Source organism: Rhipicephalus microplus, chromosome 1, assembly GCF_043290135.1.
Source record: "Rhipicephalus microplus isolate Deutch F79 chromosome 1, USDA_Rmic, whole genome shotgun sequence".
NCBI lineage: Eukaryota > Metazoa > Arthropoda > Arachnida > Ixodida > Ixodidae > Rhipicephalus > Rhipicephalus microplus.
In genome coordinates, this window is record NC_134700.1 from 81650538 (window position 1) to 81674519 (window position 23982).

Below are 23982 nucleotides of genomic sequence, written 5' to 3' on the forward strand. Positions count from 1 at the left end.
TAAAATATTATTCACTTCAACTCATTCAAGCTCAAACTAGCGGCATTATATAAGTCTGGGAGAACCGACTCAGGTGGTTGCTAGCCTACACTGGGCCTTTTCGAACTCGATGTGAATGTTCCTAAATGTCAATATCTCGCTCAATTCAGTCGTGTTTTGCTTGGCACCCTTTGATCTAAAACTCCTAAACGTGAGATGCGAATGGGTGAAACTCAGCAAGGACGTTTGTCGCAGAAACGAGACGATACCAACACGACTGCGTTCGATGCGATTGATAAAGAATCCCTTTTCTTTTATTTGCTTGCTAACACGTGCGCTCTTCCATCCCCGCTGTCTTCTTTTTTCTTCGGTTAGTTTCTGTAAAGAGTGCTTACCAGCGCAAACAACAAGGCAGGAGGGGACAGGAGAAGAGACGAGACAGAGCGCTGAAATGCCAGAAGTTTAGTTCAGCGCTCTGTCTCGTCTCTTCTCCTGTCCCCTCCTACCTTGTCGTTTGCGCTGGTAAGCACTCTTTATTATTTTTTTATACCAACAAGCTCAATCCTACTGTCTCTTGAGTTTCGGTAGCTTCCGGCCTGCATGAAGTTTTTTCTCCTTTGTAGAAAAAAAAAACCTTCAGGTTGGTAGATATGTTCCATGTGTCCCCGAATGAGTTTTCAATAGATTTTCAAAAAGCACGGACGCATCTTCGCTTCGACTCCCGAATAATCTTTGATAACTGAAGCCAGTTTCGAAAACCATATAGAAGTGCGCGAACTGATCAGTATGATGTCTTCTCCGTTCACTCTCGTTTCTTGTTTACTTGCATAAGCTTGCTTTCTCAGTTCCTTCAGGTATCGTTTGTTCTATCTTTTTACCGAATCTTTAATGACGTTTTGCCGCTTTCTCCAGATTTCTTCAATGTTAATTCATGTTGGTCTTTGTTATTGACTGGAAGTCTAATTTTCACCTACAATTTAGGCCAGCCTAATAGATAGTGGCTCATCCGGTTGGCTGTATACATAGGTCGACGACCTGTTTTAAGCACTGCTTCAACTTCAGGGGTGATTGCTTCCATCTCTTAATTGATTAGCAGTCTCTTTCGGATGACTTTCCTCGGTGATGTTTTCATGCTTCGTTATATTTTCAATGCCCCCTCACCAAGAAGCTTCTTCGGCGGTAAACTTCAACTTGATTTTATCTCTTTGGTTAGCTCTCTTAGAGACTTCTTCTTGTAAGTTTTTTAGGCCAACATTGATTCCTCTGTTGGCTTTCTTGAATGTTCTTGCGTTTTCACTATTTACAGTACGACATAAGCCTCTTCTCGCTGTTCATCTTGTGAAGGCATGTAGGAATGCTTCTGTTTTACAGTTGTCGACGACATCTGTATGCACGGTTTTTTTTTGCACACACCAATACTTCTATGTATAGTTTTGCGATGCCTTTTGAGGCGTCTTTTATAAACATCTGGCCTGCAGAATCTACACTAGTCACTTCAAATGGTTGTCGCTCGTGAACTATGTCGGCAGGCAGGGGTGCCGTTTCGTGCTGAATCAGCCCATAAATCCATTAATAACCTTCCTCACTAGCTGTCTTTCTTGCATTTACCATTATTTCGTTCTAAGCTCCGAAAGTGTTGCACTGACACCCAAATTTAACACGAGTTGATGCACATGTCACACTAGCAGCTTAGTAGGTCACTTTGGTAGCAATTTAGGATGCTTTTCGTTGTAGTTCAGTGCGATTCCAGACTCGTTACCTTTGTGCATTATAAGCCCTTGCTCACCTTCAGACTTCCCTACCAGAAAGAAACATCCTCGGTGTCCTAGTTGTATGCCTCTTGTTGACTAGAATACGTTCCCGTATCTGTCATTGCTCCAGATTTATTATTGCCGTCTCGGCATTCTTTAGTTGCAGATAACTAGAATCCCCATTATCCGCTTTTTTCTTTCAATCAGGATGGATCTCAGAGCCCAATCAGTTACTCCGAGCAATCTTTTGTAGGTCCCACACCTCTATGCGTCGATCACTGCCAGAATTGACGTGTCTGTGTTAGTCACATAACATCCACTACTGACAGAGTCTTTCTCCGTCCCCGTCTGCTCTGTGGTATTGTCCTCCCTAAGAAGGTACTTTGGGCCATGTCTCCATAGTTCCGACTCTATCAGTCTTTGCGCTCACACCTTTGGTCATAAGATCAGCTGGGTTCACTTCACTCACAATGTATTTTATACTGACAGATTTGTTGTCTTTTTTATCTCCTTTACCAAATTTATACTAAGAGGTCTTGTTCTTTTTCTTTCTGTGTAGTCACGAAAGAACACCAGTCGAGCACGGCCAGTATCTTCTACCATCTATATACATTACAAATACGCTTCTGGTGTCTTAAGAGAGGCATGCGGACAGCAGCTCAGCCATTCACTGAACTCTTGGCAACAAGATTTGCTTCATTGGCTCTTTGAATGCATTTTGCAATGAGTATTTCAGTTTCTTTTTTTCTTCTCGAGGTGACTTATCAAATAGGTTGCTGTTCTACATTCAGACGGACTTGCATCGAAAAACAAGTAAAGTTTCATCGAAAGGCTTTCTTTTTATTTCTTATATCAAACCATCATGGCACACTGAACTCTTCTATATGTTCCAGCTCTTTATTTCATACTCTCAACGTCTCCGTGCCATCATCTGGCAGCGAGTCGTCCTATGAATCCCCTTTCTTTCACAAGTTTTGTATTTCTTGCTTGGCTGTTACCGTGAATCAAGTGAATAGACCCAGAGGATTGTATACTCTTGCGGCGAGCTGTAACATTTGGCACTGATAGTGTGGCATGCGATGTTCGTGGCACCGATGAAAATATAGAGCGCCTGCTGTACCACTGTGCTCGATTTGCCGCCCAGAGTCACATACATGCAGCGCATCGCGGTGACTGAATGATTGGCCTCTTTCTGTGCAGGTGCTACTGCAGCACTGCCCACATCTCTCGACAGCCTACAAGACAGTAAAAGCCCTCTCGTGTTTCTCGAGAACGACGGGTTCGTGTGAACGCCTCTGACTTGTGGTAGAGTTCTACTTGCTGCAGTTTCCTTCTCTTCTTTCTTTTTCACATTTATGCTCCTCTTCTCTAACCCCCAGTGTAGGGCAGCCGACAGGATGTCTTTCTGATTAACCTCCGTGCCTTCTACATTTTGTTGCTCCCTTGCTACCTTAGTTAGCGTACCACTGGTATCAATGTCCTTTATGTCAAACGATGACATGTTCATCCTATCTTTCCTGAAGTTCCATATGATGTCAAGGACCTTTGTTTCAGTGGAAGCCCCGACACTTGCATTTTCCCGTCCCCCTTATAGTTTGATGTCAACTTTTTCAGTCATTGACGCCTCTTCAAAAATTTTATTTGATTCTAAGTGAAGTTTTTGGGCTTCTTCGTTTGATTCGGCTGTCATCGTCACATAGTTAACGTATATGTTGCTCTTTAGCTGTTCGATCGTCTCCGGAAGTTAATTCTCCAAATTTCTGAGGCAGTGTTTTACTGTTGCTGCGAGTAAGAACGTATTGAGAGCAGTGCCGAACGTCACTCTTGACAGCCTCTATGTTACAACCTTTTCATTGCTTCCACTGGGAATTCTACCCCACCAAAGTTTTTGTTTGACTTTGTTGTTTGACGACCTTCCCTGATAATAAACGTTTGGTGCAGCATGTAGTAACAGTGTGTCATTGGTGCTCGTAGTTCCACGGCCACTTATACCACTCCACTGTAGAAGTACTCTCTGATAGTTCTGTCGTAACGTCGCTGTATACTTTCGTCCTTCCGTAACCTCGAGTGGGTTGCTGGTCATTCTGACACTTGTTTTAATTAGGTCGCATGAGTTACTTTTCAATGGAAGTTGTACGAAGTACCTTTTCTCTTCCACTTCAAGTTTCTGAGGAAATACTCTATCACACTCTCTTCATTTATGTATTGCTCGGTGCCTTTTACGCCGATGGTTTCGTTGCCGCAGAAATGCCTTAATCTCGCCTCTAAGTCGAACTTGTCCACTTCGACGTGAAGTACCATAATGGTGGACCACCTCGTTTATGTTGCAGCAAACATAGCTTTGCCCTGCACTAATTAACTGAACATGATATCAGCTGCTGGCAGCTTTCATGTCTTCAGATGCCTCCAGTCATTATATGTCAGTAATGGTTTGATTCATAAATGATTCCTACTTTTCGCAATGTGGGGTTGTGCATAAACCATCATCTAGCTTTAATTATTCATCGTCATACTTATTCTTCAGTTATATGGGCATGAACGGTATTCTTTCTCTTGATGCATCGTCAAGTTTGAGTATTTTTAACACAACCTCAAAGCAACTGTACGCGATTATAAATTTCACTTCAACGGAATTTATAGTCTTTTCCTCTTTTCCTCCTTCCAAGGAGCCTATGGTCAGTCTTTTCTTTCTATTTACCGCGGGCCACCAAGCTTCTTTGAAAAGCTCGTAACGATGAGTGTTCTATCGCTGCTAGTTTCCAGCAGAACCCGAAAATATATTTAGAAAATATATAAATATATATTTATACTGATAGCGCGACTTGTTTATTTCTTTTGCTATTGCCACTGCAGTCTGCAGAAAAATACTTGGTGACGTGTTCAAATATTGGCAGATAGACTCTTGCTCTCTGCGAGTTTCCTCTCCACCTTGAATAGCTGCTGTGCACTGCGTTGTGTGTTCTTTTTCCCGGCACACAGACGTTGCGTGCCATTTACCACATATTTTGCACTTTATGCTTGCTTTGCTCATTTGGGTGGTACGAAGAGGCCTCATGCAACGCAAGCACCCATTTAACAATTTCAACTTCTTTTTCTTCTGTTTATATGGCACTTTTTTCACGCATTCATCAGAATAGAGTGTATTAGCCTCACAAAATATGCAAAACTGTGCCGAAGTACTCCAAACATTAACCGTATTTTCTGTTGCCTGCTTTCAAGATTGTTGCCGTGGCCTTTATTACGCTCATCCAACTCCTCTCTGCGCTAAATTCGATCTGTTATGCACTTTATAAAACTATTCAGAATATCTTGATGATGTTTAGCTGTATTCTTATATTGTGATAAAGGTCTACCGGCCGTTTCTCCTGGTTTCAGCTGGAAGCCCATGTTTATTTCCGCAGATAAATATCTTTTCAAAACTGGCAGTAGCATCCATACCTAAGGATTCCAGCTTACGTGCGCGCGCTTGTACCTTGCCCGGCAGCTTTCCTAAGCCTGCATAGTCGCTGCAACGTGCTACTGAACTTAGATTAGTTAACTCTTTCATGTGCATTTATACAAGCGCGGAATCTTTCCCGCATCATTGCTTGAACATGTCGATAGCTTTCACATAGTTGCTATCTGAATATTGAAATCCCTTCACGGCAGCTGTCGCTCTCCCGGTTAGTGATGACAGAAGGTACGTGAACTTTTGATTCTCGTTTAATTATATGCTCACGTTAACAGCCGATCCAAATTGATGCTGGAATTTTTGCCACTTACTCCTGTCGCCATCAAACATCATTATTTGAACTTTTTGTAGATTTACTGCATTTGCTTGGGGCGCTTGCCTGGCGTTGTCATTAGAGGTGACTTGTTCCCTCATTGGCTCCCGCTGTTCTTGTCGTCGCAATTACGTGTTGATGATGAGCAGAATGCTAGTCTTCTACAGTTCGTAATCAGCTGTCCTCGCTAACTCGCATTCCACTGTTTCAGGCGTTAGAAACTGTTTCACTTGTTCGCCAACTTTCTTAACCGTCTAGGCGATATCTATGATCTGGCTGACTAGCAGCGATATTGCCGTAGAGTCTCAATTCTCCTGACCCTCGTTTTCTGCTTCACGCACTAGCTTGGTTATCTGCGTCCTTAGGGTATTCTGGTTCTTAGAAAGCATTTTCTTGTACTTTTTGAATGATTGAGGGAACAGCTGGTTGCTTACAGATTTCTATGGCTAGTCTTTATCCACGCCTGTGTCGTCCTCTTGTCTCTGTCGCTTTTTAAGCCGGCTATATCCCGTCTCACTGCCGTTGGTTCGTCCGGGGCCTCCTCTTCGTCCATCTTCTGTTGTCAGTTCTTCATCCTCGTATTCTGTGGCCCGTGAGAAGAGGAGAAGCCTCTATCCTGGTCGTGGCAGCATGTTGCAGAAACAAACAAGGCAAGACCAACAAGACTGTGTTCGATGAAAACGAAGAGCAAGAATCCTGTTTTTTTATTTACTTATTGACACGTGCGCTCTTACGTGTCCACTGTCCTCTTCTTCTCTTCCTTTTTTTCTTCTTTTTATATTCTTCTTTTTCTTTTCTTCGGTCAGTTTCAGTACCCTTTTTATTAGAAGACATGACTAAGGCGAGATATTTTAACACAAAAGTGCTTGATGCTGGGGTCAGACAAAGCTTCACTGATGTACTTCCGTAACGCATATGAAATTGTTAAAATTTATATCAGCAGCATGCAAAATAAATCAACAGGATGAAGAATTCGCACTTTTGGGTGATTCTGAAATCGCTACCATGAACTCTAGATCAGTGAACATAAGAAGAGCGCACTCAGCCGAGTGAGCTATTGGCGCATTTCCGATTCACTCTTCAGACGCGCCTTGAATGCCTCGCCCAACATCGCTGTGTAACCACAATCCTCAATTTTCGGGGTAGTTCTGCCACGCCTAAGAGCGGAGCAGAAACGTATTGCACTAGGACACCAACTAACAGAGGTGGAGAACGCTGCAGTATAGCCTAAGAAGCGCTTTGACATCTCGATGCCCGCACTAGAACAAACGCTGCGGAATCAGAGCCTATCCACGCCGCCTAGTTGGTATTGGTCTTACTTGAAAATAGGTGTAGCGTTTCCTCCGCAATGAGCTGCGACAATGTTTCTGGGGCTGAACCTAAAGGTTATAAACGCAGTCTTTAACTGCGACTCGTTCTACCAATGCCGCCAGGACAATTTCAGGCCGGCTCACTGTTTCTACCGCGGGCTCTAACGTCACTTCGTTTAGATCGCCATGTTTAGCGGCACATACGTGCTCTCGTGGCTCAACAGAGATGGATTGTCAAGCCTCATGAACGTTTTCGTGGCATGCTGGCGTGCATGTTGGCGGGTAAAAAAGATACCGTGTTTTTTTGTGTCCGTGAATTGCAGGTGGATATGTGGTGCACTTTGTGCACTGGATATTCACAGTGTGTACGGCTTTAAATCCGAACGGTTGGGAACTGCTGTGTGGCGAATAGTCGCGGCGAATAGGCCAAAGTTGCGAGTGTTCTTGTTTTGTAAGGACAGTTGAAGAACAAAATGACAGCGTGTCATTCGTCGAGCTGACGTCGATATCCGTTTTCTGCATGGCCCGAATGTACCAGTGCCCGTATTCGATGTTTCGAAGTTGTTCCAAAGACACCATCAACACCACGTTCCGTTCTCGCTCTACAATAGGTGTCATGTGTGCTTTTGGCTTTTTGACGAAAGCCTTAACATTAAAATAATGAACATGCGTGGCAGTACAATCTCAGAGCATGCGTTTCTTCTTTAGCGTCGGTAAACATCTTCCTATAGGCAGTTAGCACCGCATACTTCTTTCATTACCTCTGTTTACTTGGTTGAGAAAGAAAAAAGAATCAATTTGCATTGCTAGGTGCTTAGTTTATGTGCATGATATTCTCTTTCCAGCGTTTCAACCACTTTATCTCAGTATTATAATTTTTTGGCAGCTTCGCCTAATATTTTGCTTCGGAAAATACATGCCTGTACACATTTATGGTACAGTGCTTTCTTGAATGGATATCAAGTATCAGAGCTCTACTTCGATATAGAATGTCTAAGGTACCACTACTAAATATAACGATCCAAGTAGCGGCGGTACGGTAAAAGTGTCCGTGGTGGCTACAAAGTTTAATCTAGACCCAGCACCAACATTTTTCTCTGGACCTATGTTACATGAGTGACTACGCACCAGTAGAGAATCAAAAGCAAAACAGAAAACTCCACTCTCTTTGTCGGTCACAAGAGATTTTTGGGAAACGACCAATTTTATTTTCTCTTGAAATAGTCATCACGCTGATATTTACCTAAATAACATACTTGTTGATGTAGCACACACTAAACTCAATAACCGCGTGTCTATGAAGGCAGATGTTTGAAACAGTACCAATAAAACTGCAGAAACTATGCAAAGGAATGATAAGTGGGGCTTAGCGGCCCAGAACTATTATATGATTTTGAGAGACGCTGTAGTGGAAGGCTCCAGAAATGTCAACCACCTGGGGTTGTTTAACGTGCACCCAAATCTGCTCACACGGGCCTACGGCATTTACGCCACTATCGAAAATGCATGCGCCGCAGCCGCGATTCGCTCCCGCGACATGCGGGCCAATAGCCGAGTACCTTAGCCACTGGACCACATGGCGCGTTAAAAAAAACCTTGCGAACGAGCAGGAACTGGTTTTCTGCCTGCTCTATGCGAACGACCAGCGCTCAATAGGTGGAATGCCGAAAGGCAGCACTTGGCGGTGAGTCCCGACACAACGGCGGTGAGTCCCGAACAATGGTGAGAGCACGTGCGTGCGCTGCTGCTGTGCTTCATTTTGGAACGAACAGCCCGGAAAGTCATAACGACAGCAATGCTGCACTGTGGTCCAGAAAACTAATTTTGTCTGAAGGCCAATTTCATTTAAAAGTTACAAAAAAAACAGAGAAAAGCTATGTAAAGCGGACTGCGTCCACGCGTATGGCATCAGAGGGACACTGCTGTGCCGTGATGGCGACTCCCTCGTCCTCAGTTTCTGTTTGCGTGGAAGGTTTTATATTAATCTAGGGCACGCTGACATGCCCTCAATGATGAGTCCTTGACAACACTACGCTGCCCAAGTCTGTAGTAAAACAAAACATCAAAAACACAGTAAGTGGTGGCAGCGTCGATTTCTTTTTTGGCATCGTATGTACGTTCTGTAGACGGTATGTACGCACGGGGACGTTGGTGAAGGAAACCACCGTGGCAGCGTTGCACGTGTGGTATCGCCATGATATGCTGAGGCCACGGGATGGATTCCCAACCATGGCAGCCGCTCTTCGATGAGGGTGAAGTACAAAGAAGGCCCTGCACAAACATATATGTGTGCATTGGAGAACCCCAAGTGGATGTGGACAGACAGACACATACAGACAGACAGACAGACAGACAGACAGACAGACAGACAGACAGACAGACAGACAGAAAAAGAACTTTATTGCGGCGGATGTGGAAAAACACCTTTATTATAAACCAACACAGGCAAGCGGAGAAACTAAAACTATGCTATAGGCAAACTCAACAACGAGTAGAAGACATTTGATACTACCCAGGCATAATTCCGATGCCACATATTTACGGCAGCCACTGAAAAAAAAGCTTACCGCATCGGCGGACTCCAGAAATGTAAGCTTCGAGTACTTCGCTGCTTTGTTCGTACGAAAATTTTCTCTTTAGCACGAATGAAGTAAAACAGAGGCATCTAAGCATCGGGTATTCACCGCGATAGTATCTTTTATAACAGTTCAGAGGCGTAGGCGAGCGTGCCTCCGCATAAATCTTGCGAACAAGGCAGTTTTTCTTCATACGTATCTGCATTTACAAATAATAGAGACTACCTGCTGATCATAATGTAAACTGCCACCCTCTGTCTTTATACACGACGATATGCTGAATATGTTGCGCTGGATGACCAAGATCTACCACGCCCTGGACGCAGTAAAAGGCAGGCTGGGCTATCGCCGATAGACGTTGCGATGAACGACGCAGACAGATCTGACGACGGTCGCCAAGGAGACGCACAAAAGACTGCTTCTCCGAAGACAGATGGGCTGCACACCTCCTCTGTAGCCGCACACATTCTAAGAAAGAGAGGATGAGTACGTTGATGACTGGCTGAAGTACTATAAAATGGTGATTGAGTAAGTGAAAAGAACTTTATTTGGTGATCCGGCGGACAACAATCTTAGCCCCACGAGGGGAGGGTCATCGTGATGCGGCCACACATCACCTCGGAGTGACGTCCTCTATTCGGTGAGTAGTCCTCGCTACTCCCGCCTTCTGGCACCCACGCCTGTCCAAGAACAGTGTCGATGGTCCCACCGTGGCTTACGGCTGCCGCGGGAAGCAGCCAGCGGGAAGAGCAGACACGGGCCGCCGAGTGTGTCTTAGCTGCCCTAAAAAAAAGCATCGCCTGAGTGAAAGCGCCGAGTGCTCACTATCAGAGAGTGAGCCGTCTGAATGAATGGAATGTCTCTGCACTGCTCTCTTACGTTGTTGTGTACCTCGCTGGAACTGCACTTTTGCGGTTTGACCACAATGAGGCTGTGCTGACAACGTGGGAAAATTTCGCCAGATGACAGACGAAGACGAAGTAGGACATCTGTTCAAAGGAACTTTAAAAAAGATATCACCACGCCATCCGACTTGAGACGTTGCTGTCATGCATTTGAAGCCCTGAAAACACGGCCGAAACTTTCAGAGTTTGGTCGACTAGACAACGTCGCATAACAAGCATAGACCTCTCTTGCGTTGATGATCTCGTTCTCATGATAAAGCCTGTTGTGCGAGATGAACTGGCCCCATTTTTTTGTGGAGATTGTAATCGCGTGTGTCCCCGGTGTGCACTGAATGAGCACTGTGTGGACATCCCGGTCGCTTGGTGGTGATCTGCGTACACCAACCACCCATCTTATGAGGACGCCCATATGAAGAGCACCATGACACGGTCACCTCAAGTTAGGTATTTTATGCGTCTCCAGGATATTCAACCTCGGCGAGGGTATTCTTTACGTATTGCCCTAGAGATCCGCGTACTACAGCAACGAACACCAGCTGAACCCACATGTCTGTGAAATCGTGGAGTTCAAGGACACATCACGAAGTACTGCAGACGTCGTGCGCAACGCACAGCGCGTGATCGTGCGTACCAGGATTACACACAGGACACCACATGCTGGCAACCAACTGTACAATCGCCCTTTTTTTCCGTCCGGCACGTCGAAAGTACATGCCTAAGACTGCATTTCCAGCGTCTGACCACTACCTGACTCCTCCACCAACTCGGACATGTTGATCGCCATCACCACGCTTCCCAAATAGACCACCCCAGCTTGGCAACTAGATCGTGTGACCGATGTAGGCGAGGTCGAAAGACGCTCATCTTGGCAAATTTCTTCGCCTGTCATCATGCTAAAGAACAGTGTATTCATATTGAGGGCATAAGTACTCTAGGTTTCGTAGAAAGAACAGTGTATTCGTATTGAGGGCATAAGTACTCTAGGTTTCGTAGATACTAATGCTTCTGTGTTTGTGATGTCCCTTCTTTTTAAAAGTCACCTAGGACAGAAAGTGATGTTTGCCTGGGAAGGAAAGTCTACATGTCGTGGAATTGGCGGTGAACTATTGCGACCTCTTGGAGTGTGTTCAGTTTTAGTGTTCATAATTGAACAATTGAACACGCTAAGAAAGAACGTTCTTGTTTATCGTTCACTCGTCTACCTAGTGGACGGTTCTACATACATCTGGAAGGTGAATGTGTCCCCCGAGGCTGTTGTTCTACCTGCTGGGTTAATTTTTGCGTACTTAGCAGAGGATATCACTGTATCTGTGTACCCGCTGCCAGTATAACGACCGAACTTCACCAGTCTCTGACCCTCCCTCCAAGTTCAGCAGCATGATCAACAAGTCGCTCCCCTCGTCCGATCATCGCATGATCCACGAGCTTCCTATGGGCTATGCATTCGTCTTCGACTTCGCGCAACCGGAGCTTTTCATTCAGCACCTCAATCGTGCGTGCACCAGTGAGTCACTACTAGGGCTCCCATTCAACAGACGCCATACCGCGCCACTCCCACCGAACGGAAAGTCATTGTCTGTTCGTGGGAGCAGACCTTTTTAGTTATTGCATTGAGGCATCTGTAGTAGACGTAAAATCGCCACGAAACATCTATTTTTTTTTGCTGGTATAGCCGGAGCTTCCCAAGAACTACAGGACTTGGAATTACGCTTTTCTGTAGCATCCCCGTACCATGGTCAGCGATGTCAGTGACGTCTCAAGTCCCCTCGTAACGTGAATGATATGGCAGTGACGTCTCAAGCGGAATGGCTTGGTAATAACTTTCTTAGAGATGAAAAAATTGTAAACGTATTCGGAAATTCCTTTGAGCAGATTTCCTACTTCGTCTTCGCCTGTCATGTTTCGGTTGATAATTCTAAGAGCATCAGAATGTCTTCGATATATCTTGTAAAGGTCTCCCCAGATAATTTTGTGCACGTCATTAAATTGACTGCTCTGCCCTTTTTTTTCGAGAGCGAATCACTAAAGCACTTTTTGATCTCACTGACGAAATTCTTTCACGATGTCAGCAGATCCACATTGCGGTAAAATCACAAACGTGCCTTTCGGGCGAGGTATTGAATAACGTAAGTGAGTTGTGCAGAGGAAATCCATTCATTCCGACGGCTCACTCTCTAATAGTACTTGAAAAAGTCATCGACGTCCTCATCCCCTCTTTCTCAGAGTGTGCGCGGCTCCCAAAAAGGTGTGTAGCCTGCCTATTTTGGGCGAGCAGTCTCTTGCGTAAGTACTTGGCGACCGTCGCCAGATTTGTCCGCGTGGTTCATGGCAATGTTTCCCGGCGGTAGCCCACCGAACCTTTTACTGTGCCGAGAATGTGGTAGAGGTTGGTCGTCCAGTGTTTTACCCTACAAGTCCACACGTCATACTTAACTACAGGGGGCATCAGTTTACAATATGATAGGCTGGTAGTCTATTTTGTTTGTCAAAATATACATATAAAAGAAAGCTGCCTCGTCCGCAAAATTTGTGCGATGGCACGTTCGCCTACGCCTCTGAGTTGCTATCAAATGTACTCTCGCGGTGAAAACCCGATGCTTAGATGCTTCTGTTTTACTTCTTTTCTGCTAAAGACTGAATTTTGTTACGAACAAAGCAGCGGATTACTCGAAGGTTACATTTCTGAAGTTAGACGATGCGTTATGATTTTTTTTCGTTGGCTGACGTGGCTAAGTAGCATCGAAGTTTGTCTTGCTATACAATTATCAAATGCTTTGTACTTTTACTCGTTCTGGAGTTCGCCTGTCGCACAGTTTCAGATTCTCCGCTTCTTTGTCGGCTTAAAAAAAGGTGTCTTTTTCACATCAATTATTGCTAGGATTTCATGTACCAAACAAGCTATAATTGTTGCCGCTTGGCGGGCTCCAAGGCGCACATTTATCTTGGTGCAGGGTGTTGTTTTTACTTCACTCCCGTCGAAGTGCCACCGCCGCGGTCGGGTATTCATCCCGCACCTTCAGCACAGCAGCGACATACCACAGGTGCAACGCTGTCGCCGTGGTTTCCTTGAGCAACGTCTTCGTACATACGTACCATCGACAGAACGTACATACGATGCCCAAAAAGAAATCGACGCTGCTACTCCTTCTTGTGCTTCTGATGTTTTGTTTCACTAAAGATGTGGGAAGCGTGGTATTGTCACAACACGGACTTATCAATGCGGTCATGTGAGCGTGGACTAGGTTTACGTAAAACCTTCAACGCAACCAGAAAATGAGGACAAAGGAGTTGTCATCACGGCACAGTACTGTCCCTCTCATGACATATGCATAGACGCAGTCCGCATTGCATGGCTGTTTTTCTGTTTTTTTTGTAAGCTTTAGGGGAGAGTAGCCTTCAGACAATGTTATTTTTCTAGATTACGGTGCAGTGTTACTGTCGCAAATATTTTTCGAGCCGTTCGTTCCAAAACAAAGCACAGCACTGGCGCATGTGCCTGCTCTCCTCGTGGTTCAGTGTGGCTGGTCGTATGTGCGTGAGCAGCTGAGTTGTGTCGGGACTCTCCGCCAGGTGATCTTTTTCGCCGCGCCACCTATCCAGTGCTGGTCTCCCATATAGAACGTGCAGAAAACCTCTTTCTACTAATTTTCAAAGGTTCTGCGGTTTTATTTGCATCCCATTATAGACACGTGATTATTGAGAAGAGTTTGTGCTGTGGCAACATTATCAGGGTGATGACCATTGCAAAAGGAACTAAAATTTGTCATTACCCAAAAATGTCTGTGATGGACTATGTTATTCAGCGTAATATCAGGGTGGTGAATACTTCAAGAGAAAGTAAACGTCTTCGTTCCACAAAAATCTCTTGTTACTGACACAAGGAGCGGCGTTTCCTCTTGTGACCCGACTTCTCAGGCACTGGGTTTTAGTCGCTCATGTAACATAGGGCCTGGGAAAAATGTTAAAGCTGGGTCTAGATTACACTTTGTAGCCATTGTGGCACTTGTACCGCACCACTGCTACTTTATCAGTATGTTTGGTAGTAATTCTTAGATAATCTAGCTTGAAGTAGAGCCTTGAAAATGCTTTACATAAGGGCCTGCAGGCAATCGTATTTCAAGGAAACACGTTAGGCTAGGCTTCTGCCGAGACTGGCAGAAAATTATAATACCGAGATAAAGTGGGTGAAACACCGGCAAGGTAATACTATGCACGAAACCGATGCACTAAGCAATGCAACAGCATTCATTTCTTTTTTTTTCACAACCAAGAAAACAGAGGTAATGCAGGAAGCCCGCGGTGCTAATTGCCAATAGCCAATTGTTTATTGACGCTAAAGAAAAACACGCCTGTTATGAGAATGTACTGCCATGCGCGTTTTTTTATCTTATTGCCAGGGGTAACGCGAACACGTCAGAAGCACACACGACAACTTGATTATAGAGAAAGAAGGAACGTGGTATTGATAGTGTTGTTAGACTGACTTCGAAATATCTAGTAGGGGAACTCGTACCTTCAGGTCACGAAGACTACGGAAGTAGAGGTCAGCTCGACTGACGACACGCTGCCATTTTGTTCTTCAACTGTCCTTAGAAAGCAAGAATACTCGCATCTTCCGTTCATTTGCCTTGCCGCTACTATTCATCACATGCCATCTCCGAAATGTTCGGATTTGAAGCCGTACACATTGTGAATACCCAGAGCAAAAAGCGCATCACGTATCCACGCTGCAATTCATGGACAGATAAAAACAGGGTGTCTGCTCGAGTCACCGACAAGCACACCAGCACGCCACGAAAACGTTCATGCGGCTTGGAAATTTCTGTCTGTTGAGTACGCTGGTCTAAACGAAGTGACGTTAGAGCTCGCGGCATAAACAGTGAGCAGGCCTGAAATTATATAGGCGGAATTGGTAGAAGGAGTCGCAGTTAAAGACTGCGTTTATAACATTTAAGTTCAGCCCCAGAAGTCTTGTCGCAGCTCATTGCGGAGGAAACGCTACACTTTGTTTGAAGTAAGACCAATGCCAACTAAGCGGCGTGGGTAGATTCTGATTCCACAGCGCTTGTTCTAGTGCTGGCATTCAGGTGCCAGAGCGCTTAGGCCATACCGAAGCGTTCTCTACCCATGTTTGTTGGTGTCTTAACACAGTATACGTCTCTTCTCCGCTTTAGGCATGGCGGAACCACCCGAAAAATAAGGAGTACTGTCACACAGCAAAGAAGTGTGAGAACTTCAAGGCACGTCCCAATAGTGAATCGGAAAAGTGCCCACAGCTCAGTCGGCTGATCGCGCTCTTGTTATGGTCGCTGTGGTAGAGGTCATGGGTGCAATTCAAGAATGCATGCTGATATAAATTTTAACAGCGTCATATCTGTGACGGAAGTACGTCAGGGAAGCCTTAGTGGATTGCAGCATAAACACTTCTGTGTTGAAATATCTTGTGAGAGTCATGTCTCCTAATAAGAATGTTATTTATACTTGCCGAGAAAACGAAGAAAAGAAGAAGATAGTGGGCACGGAAGATTACGCACGGTGGTAAGCGAACAAAAAAGGTGGATGATTGCTTATCTCTCACATCGAACGCAGTCTTCTTGGTCTCGACTTGTTTCTGCAGCAGGGCGCATGACCAGAATAATGATGATGATGTTTCGTGATTCCTGGCGCAAGGGCCAATTGATGGTCAAGGAGCACCACTTCAAGAGACAGGATATGTGGAGAATGATTGTGATTAACGGCAGTATAAGGGCCTTAATATTTCTCGCGCTAAGGTGGGTAAAACATATAAGTAATAAAATCATGACCATGCTGTGAAAAGTGTGGTGGTAGGGAATGACGAAAGTTTGTGATAATAAAACCATGGTGGAATTGTACGGCATTATCATGAGTGCCTCGATGGTTGACACCCTTGAGTCCAAGGCCCGTGAGGCAGGTTCTTTCTTCAGTGTAGCCATCGCAGCGGACACCTCTCGGGAGAGGCCGTGCTATGGAATCCGGGTATATCACATGAAAGGTACGGAGTTCTCTCAGAAAAGCCAAACGATATATGTGTGCCAAGTGGTTCCCTACCAATGAACGTTGCAGGATGAAGTGGAATATGTTGTCGGTTGGGTAATGGAAAGTGTCGTCTTCTCAGCGTGTCTAATTGTTTACACTGAACTAAAATGTGAAGTACAATGAGTGCTTCTTCACATCTATCACACAACGGTAGATCACCACCAGACAAAATAAATGAATGTGTAGTGTATGTATATCCTGTTCGTAACCTTGTAAGTATTACTTCTGTGTGGCGTGATTTTGATACTGACAGCCAATGACCAAGTTGTGGCTTGATGACATGTAATTTATTATCCGTGTGTGTCCCATGCGCTCTGCCAATAATTCCTAAGCTTTCGTTTTAGAAAAGGTTACAAGTCGAGTGCAGGAATTAGTATCGATGTATTGGTAGCGGTTTTGTTGGTATATCCAGCTAGCTGGTCCACCAGAACTTTGATTTGTATTTCGCGGTGTCCTGGGACCCAGCAGACTACAACATGTTGCTTGGATGAGTAGACTGTGCATAAAAGCGAATAAAGCGAGATCAGAAAAGGGTTTTTGTGCTCTTTAGGATTTTTCAGAACTTTCACTGCGCGTAGAGAATACATATATATTATTGCCTTTTGTAGTTTTGTTTGTTTAATATGTTTAACGACCACAAGTACCACATAAGCTTCGACGGTTAAAAGGCTTGTATCGGAGTGTAGAACGCCGGCTTCCGAAAAGGATGGGCAAAGACTGCGTACGAAACAAAAGTGTTGGATTTCGAAGCATCCGTAAAGAACTCAGGACATGTGTATTTCCATGGTTGTTCTAGGAAGTATGTCTGAATATGTGCAATTGGTGCACGCTTCGTATACCCTGCAAGAAAAGCACGTCTCAATCTATCACCTGACACTGCCACGGTGGCTGGCATACTGCGGGAGCCATCAAACAGTGTTCAAGTGGCACACCGGTTTCCTTCGCTGGCCCCTCACATGGAGTGAGTAGCGCCGTCTCACAGAAAGCCGTTTAACCAACACAGCAAGGCTTTGCACATCATTGATTGTGGAATGTGAAGGGTGTTTCTTGTCTGCGTTCACTTTAAGATAATACTTTGAAGACACGTAACATCTCTGTATGTGAAGCAACCATTGGTTCGAGTCCATGTACAGGCTTCAAACGGGGCTAGTGCGAAAAGCACGCGTAGAGAGGCGGATGCCTAGATGATGCACAGGGTCAAGCATTTTAGGGCAGTGGGTGTCGCAGACTGATATGCCGTTGCCCCATAGTCTAGGCGGGTACCTATGAGGCTTTTATACGAATTCATTAGACACCACTTGTCACTTCCCCACGTAGTGCGTGACAACACTTTTAGAACATTCATGGATTTATGCACCAGTTTTTTAAGCACCTAACGTGTGGTATGAAGGTTAGCTTGGTATTCATGATTAGGCCTAAGAATTTGTGTGTTCGGTATTAACAGAAAGACGTTGCCAGAGCAGTTGATTATAGGGTTCGGAATTAATGGCTCTCTTCTTGAAGAACAGCACACACGTTTTTTTCTGTGCCTTCAATCGAAACCCAGGCGTGATTTGAGAATTCGTTCAAGTTAAACTGAATCTGCCACTCACGCATGGCCAGATTACACGACCTAAAACCAAGCTGGACGTCGTCGACATATGTACAATAAAACATATTGAAAAGAATGGACAAACGCAAATAATTTATTTTCACAATAAAAAGTATGCAAGTAAGTACACCTCCTTGTGGCATGCCTGTTTCTTGGACATATGTTTGAGAAAGAACTTTGCCCACTTGAACACAGAATGCCCGGTCTGACAAGTAACCTTCGATTAAGGTAATTAATCTGCCACACTTGCCAAGGTAGGACAGGTCGCTAAATATTCCAAAGCGTTATGTTGTAGCATATGCGTTTTCGATATTGGGGAACACAGAAAGAAAGTACTGTTTGTGGATGAAAGCGCCTCTGATCTGTGCCTTGATACGAAAAAAGTGGTCGGGGATAGACCTGCCTTCTTGAAACCCTCACTGGTATTGGTCGAGCGAATTGTTTGTTTCGAGGAAATTTACAAATCGACTGTTTATCGTTTTTTTTTTCAAAAAGTTTACACTGGCAACTGGTAAGTGCATTATTCCTATAACTCGAAATTTAAGAAGGGTGCCTGCCGTGTTTCGAAATGTCAATAACAATAACCTCTTTCCAGAAAGTAGGAATAGCGCCAGAGAACCAGATAGAATTGTACAAGCAAATTGATTTTTTTGTGTTTCAATTGGTAGGTTTTTAACATTTTATACACCACTCGGTCAGTACTTGAGGTGGAATTACTGCAGGAGTTTAGTGATGTTTGAAGCTCAGTTAAACTGAAAGCTTGGTTATATGCCTTGTAGTTTGTACACTTGTGTTTCTGCTTTTGTATTCTTGTTCTGTATTTTTAGAAAGCATCAGTATAGTGTGACGACCTGGACAGCCGTTCGAAGCGTGCACCGAGGAAGTTCGCCTGTCACTCTGTGTGTTTACGAGTGGGAGTGGGGGTACTTGTCTTCCCGCTACGCTACCAACCATGTTCCATACTTTAGCCTGCTGTATATATGAGTTGATTCCTGATACAAACTTCTGTCAACTTTCTTTTCTGGCCTGCCGACGCATTCTCCTTCCTTGACACTTTATTTTCCTGAAGCTGTGAAGATTTTTGGCTGTCGGTGTGTTTCGGAGCAACCTCCATTTTTCGTTTTGCTCTTTGCGCGCGTATCGGCAATCAGAGATACACCATGGCACACGTCGTTTTTCACGGTGTCCGTTCATTTGTGGGATGCTTTTAGTTGAAGAATCAATCAAGAACACTGTGGAGTAGTTCACAGCAGCATCAATGCTCAAAGTACATATACATTCCTACCAAAACATGCGATGATATAAAGCTGTTCCCAATAAGATATGTTTATGAGCCATTTGGAAACCCGTGGTGCACACTCAGTTGCTGTTGTTGTGCTCAAAACTACGGGAAAGTGGTCCCTTCTGTAGGGATAACTGATGACATTCCACTGGAGTATAGGCACAATGGACGGAGATACTATGCTTAGGTCTATGGAGGAGTAGGTGTTATTAGCGATATTATAATAGGTTGGTCTTTTCGAGTCAGAAGACACGCGCTGGATGAGAGAAGGAACTGTTCAGTCAACCTCGCGCGTCGCAACGAGAATCACCCCATAGCCCGCTATGCACATTCAATTCTCCAAGCAGAACATAACGCTCCGGAAGTTCGTCTATGAAGGACTTGAAGTCATGTTTTTGTAGGTGATAGCTCAGAGGTTCGTAAAGTGTACAAATTGTGATCAGTTTATTGAAAAGCACTGCTCAAACAGCCACTGTCTGAAGAGATGATTGGAGTTGAAAGTGTGTGCATGCAATCTCTTGATTCTCTATAATGGCAACACCTCCGGATGTTGTCCCGGCATCATCACGGCCCTTTCGAAAAATGGCGTATTTACGTAGAAAGTTGGTGTGCTTTAAAGCTAGGTGTTTTATGTACACACAGAACTTTTGATGAGTGCTCGTGTAATTGTTCTTGGACATAATCAAGGTTCTCGAGAAGGCCCCTGACATTCGATTGTATAATTTGAGTGTTCACGGTGAAAGTAATGTAGTGCTGTATGTAGAAAGAGCGAGTGGCTGTTTAGGCAGGATGTTTGAATTCAAGTAAAAGGGCCGTCACCAGGCCCCATTATCTGCTTTGTTTGTTTTCTTGACGTGGTTTAAGGAGCTATGCCGCTCTTTCGGCACCAAGGGTACCGACGTATTCATTGCCTCCCCGGAGGCACTGGATGCCCGCACGTGCGAGCTTGTAGTTCAAATTTCGGGCCTCGCCTTGTGAAGTGAGGCCTTCAGACCTGCAGATCTGGGGTCTCCGATCTCTGTTCGTGAGCAGGCGCAGTAGGCTGAACTACTGCCGCCTTGGGAGCAGGTGCCCCAGCCGATGTCTCGATATGCGCGGGCCGAAGGAGTAAGGAGGACTGGTGCGATGCTACCCCCTTACGCGCCGCGTCAGCGTAGGTTAGGCCGTAAAATGGCGACACTGTTATTCTTGCTTCTTAAAAGGAGATATTTACTCTCCCCTTCAATGTGAGAATCTTTTTTTTTCAAGAATAAACAGGACTGTGAGTAGGCAGCATGATTTCTTTCAGAGTTCACACAATACGCTGTATGTTTCCCGGTTTCCGACTTGTTGTCGTGGTCGGCACAGGTTTGCCGACCACGACAGCTTTGTGAGCCGCGGCCATATTTCTGCCATTGAAAGCAACGGCGAGGGTTTGAAAGCTTTGTGTAACCCGTTACAAGCGTGTCTGGAATAACGCTGGAGTCAAACGTAATGATGATGTGTTTAGTTGCGGTATCTTTGCCATCTCGCTCCATAATAATTCTCTTGACGTTGACTACATTCTGAACTTTCCATACGTCAAGATATTCTGCATCTGTCAAGTAAGCTTGATCGTCCTCCAATACAACTTCTCGGCTCGGACAGCGTTCATTGAACAGTGTGCCTATACAGTGATGGGGACATCCCCAAAAGTATTTACATTCAATAGTCTTTCATATTGTTTTTTTCACCGATTTCAATAAGGAGAGCTCCGCTAGCCATTTTCGTCGCTCTGTAACCTGTTCCAAGTGCGTTTATCACGCACCTTGAAACTAGGACCGGGGAGGGTTTTCGAGATTGGCTTTGTCAGTGTGCCACTATGAATAACATGGGAGCGTGGGAAGTTGTTCTTGTTTAGTTGAAAAGGTCGAAAGCTTGCATGAGTGCGCACCGTCTTCAAGTAGCTATCAATAGAGAGTTAAAAGTTTTTTACCATAAAATATGGATTGTGTTCGGTAGCGGTGGCAGCCACCCATCACCGAGCCCAACTAGTGGACGCTGCAAAACACAAAAAATGGATTGCATGCGTCAGCTGTACACCACCACTATAACCTCATGTGACCCATCCCAAGGTGGGGTGAACACACGAGTATAGCCCTTACCGCCAGGAAGAATTGGACGTAAACAGAAAACAGAAGTAGACAAGACAGATAAATAGTGAGAGATAAAGACGAAGGTGTAGGGGGACAGAGATAAAAAAAGGCGATTGCCAATTTCCCCTGGGTGGGTCCGCCCAGAGGTGCCATCTATGTGAAGCCGGGCCGAAAGGATGCATTGCATCTGCCGGGGGGGCTTAAAGGTCTACTCACCCAGCGTCAGCTGTGCCCCGAAGATGCCATGACCAGAATAGCGGCTTCTCCTTTTTCCACTGGCCACAGAATACGAGGACGAAGAACTGTGAACAGAAGATGGACGAAGAGGAGGTCAGTGTGAACCGAGGGCAGCGAGACGAGACATCGCCGGCTGAAAAAGCGACGAAAACACGAAGGACGACAAAGACTTGAATCAAGACTCGCCGCTAAAATGTGTGTTCCCTCAATTATTCAAAGAGAACAGGGAAATTATCTAAAAGAACAAAAAAAACGCCGAGGACGCAGATAAACATCATAGTGAGCGAAGCGGAAAACAAGCTTCAGGATAATCGAAACTCTACTGAGATGCCACTGCTAGCCAGTCAGATCAGAAATCTCGCCGACATAGTAAAGAAAGTTGACGAAAAGATGGAGCAGTTTATAACACGTGAAATAGACCAATTCGAGTTAGCGAGGACAACTGATTATGAACTGTAGGTGACTATCGTTCTGCTCAACATCAATACGTACCTTCGCCAACAAGAACAGCGTGAGCCAATGAGAACCCAAGCACAGGCAAGCGCCACAAGCAAATTCAGTAAAGCTTCCATTGGTAGAAATAATGGAACGAAGAATTGAACGAAGAATTAAACAAGAATCAAACGTTCTCGTACCTTCTGCCATCACTTCTGCCATCTTTGAAGGAACTTCAACATTTAGACAACAGCTACGTGGAAACTATCGACATGTTCAAGCAGTGATACCGGAAACATGAAGCGCTTGTAGATATGCACATGAAATAGTAAACTAATTTCAATTCAGTAGCAAGCTGCAGTGACTATGAAGGCTTAAGAAGGCTGCCAGACAAGGCACAGTAGATGCGATGCAAGTATACTGAATTGGAGCACTAGATGGCAGAGCAACTGCACTGTTGTGAAAACTCTAAAATAATATGGAAATGTTTGTTGGCATTTGGCAGCAGAAGTGCTCAATAAGTTAGTTTCCGGGGATACCTAATCATTATGCTCGGAAATACATTGTTAAGCTCATTCGGTCAAATATTTTTCCGTGTTTCAAAACTTCATTGTAAAGTAAGCTGGCTGCAGCACTCGAGATCCCCCCCCCCCCCCAATCAGTTTCCGGTGTTTCAGTCATGACGACAGTCTTATTTCGACTTTTCGCTTTGTTCAATGAAATGCGAAATTCGTTCTGTTGTTACACGAGTGGATATAGGCAAACAGTCACTTCACAACCGTTAACAACCTCGACACAGACGTAGATGTCTCCTCTGCAGTTACTCGGAAGATCACATACCTTGAATTAACGAAGTGCTATGTACCGGAAGTACACCAGCTGGCGAGGAACCATTTTGCTATCTACCTACTCAATGTCGTCATCATGAGCAAGACACAAAGGAGATAACTGCTCTATACTATTATCCAGACACACACGCAGGCACACACTTAGTTTTATTAGACACAGTCCACCTGTAAGTACGTTTCGCAGAAACCATCACGCACAGAAAACGTACTTATAGGTTGACTGTGTAAAATAAAGGTCAGTTGCAAGTCTGTGCCTGTATGTGCGTATGGTATATGAACGCATGTGAAGTGCAGCTATTCAATTTGTGGTAATATGCACCGACTCACCTAGCAACAAGTTCTCTTGTGCAAAACGAAGAATATGCTGGTACACCATCTGTTCACGCCGCTCTTACGTACAGCCACATCTTTGCCGCATTCTTCCACGCCTCGAGAATTCCCTCTAAACACACGGAGGAGTGGTGACCGAGCAACGATGACGCATCAATATACGGATGTACTGATTTACAGCTTCGACAACTAAACGTCTATTGATTCTGTGATTGACGTATCACGGGATTTTGTGAAGAACTAATCCTTGTTTTTTTTCCTTCATTTCTTTGCTTTGTTCATAACTGGTGGGAAGGTTTTGTTACAATGTTGACAACAAATTTTTGCTCCGTGCAGAAAACGGATTTGTGCATTCATGCGTACGCGCACACAAACACACACACACACAAACACCCGCGCACACGCAAACTTGTCTTTGTTTTTATTTTGATATCAAAACTGCGTGTACCGCAATTTCTTCAAGATCAACTATATTTAACGCTGTCGCCTTTTAATTATTGGTGGATATATTTTCAACACGCCTCACTTGTGCTTTTATTCTTTCCCTGAGACACGTACAAGAATGCCAGAAGAAGAACTTTGATTTCTAGTCACTAGCTTTAAACAGCTAGTCCCCTGGCCCTTGGAGCTTCATATTTACTTTAAGTTACAGTGCATGGTTACAAAGAATTGACGAGCAGTTTGAGGGTAAAAAGGAAGGGTAGGGCGTCGACATTCAAGTAACGTAGCCACCACTGATAATAATTTTGGAATCATGCGCATGGGTTATGTGGTATAAAGAGTAAAAAAAAGGCAATTGCAAC

At 44.6% G+C, this 23982-nt stretch overlaps 1 protein-coding gene across 2 annotated transcripts in view; it reads left to right on the top strand.

Moving 5' to 3' along the window:
* Nucleotides 1-23982, top strand: part of LOC119178631 (uncharacterized) — a 98610-nt gene that overhangs the window by 52873 nt on the left and 21755 nt on the right. The gene's annotated exons all lie outside the window — the stretch shown is intronic.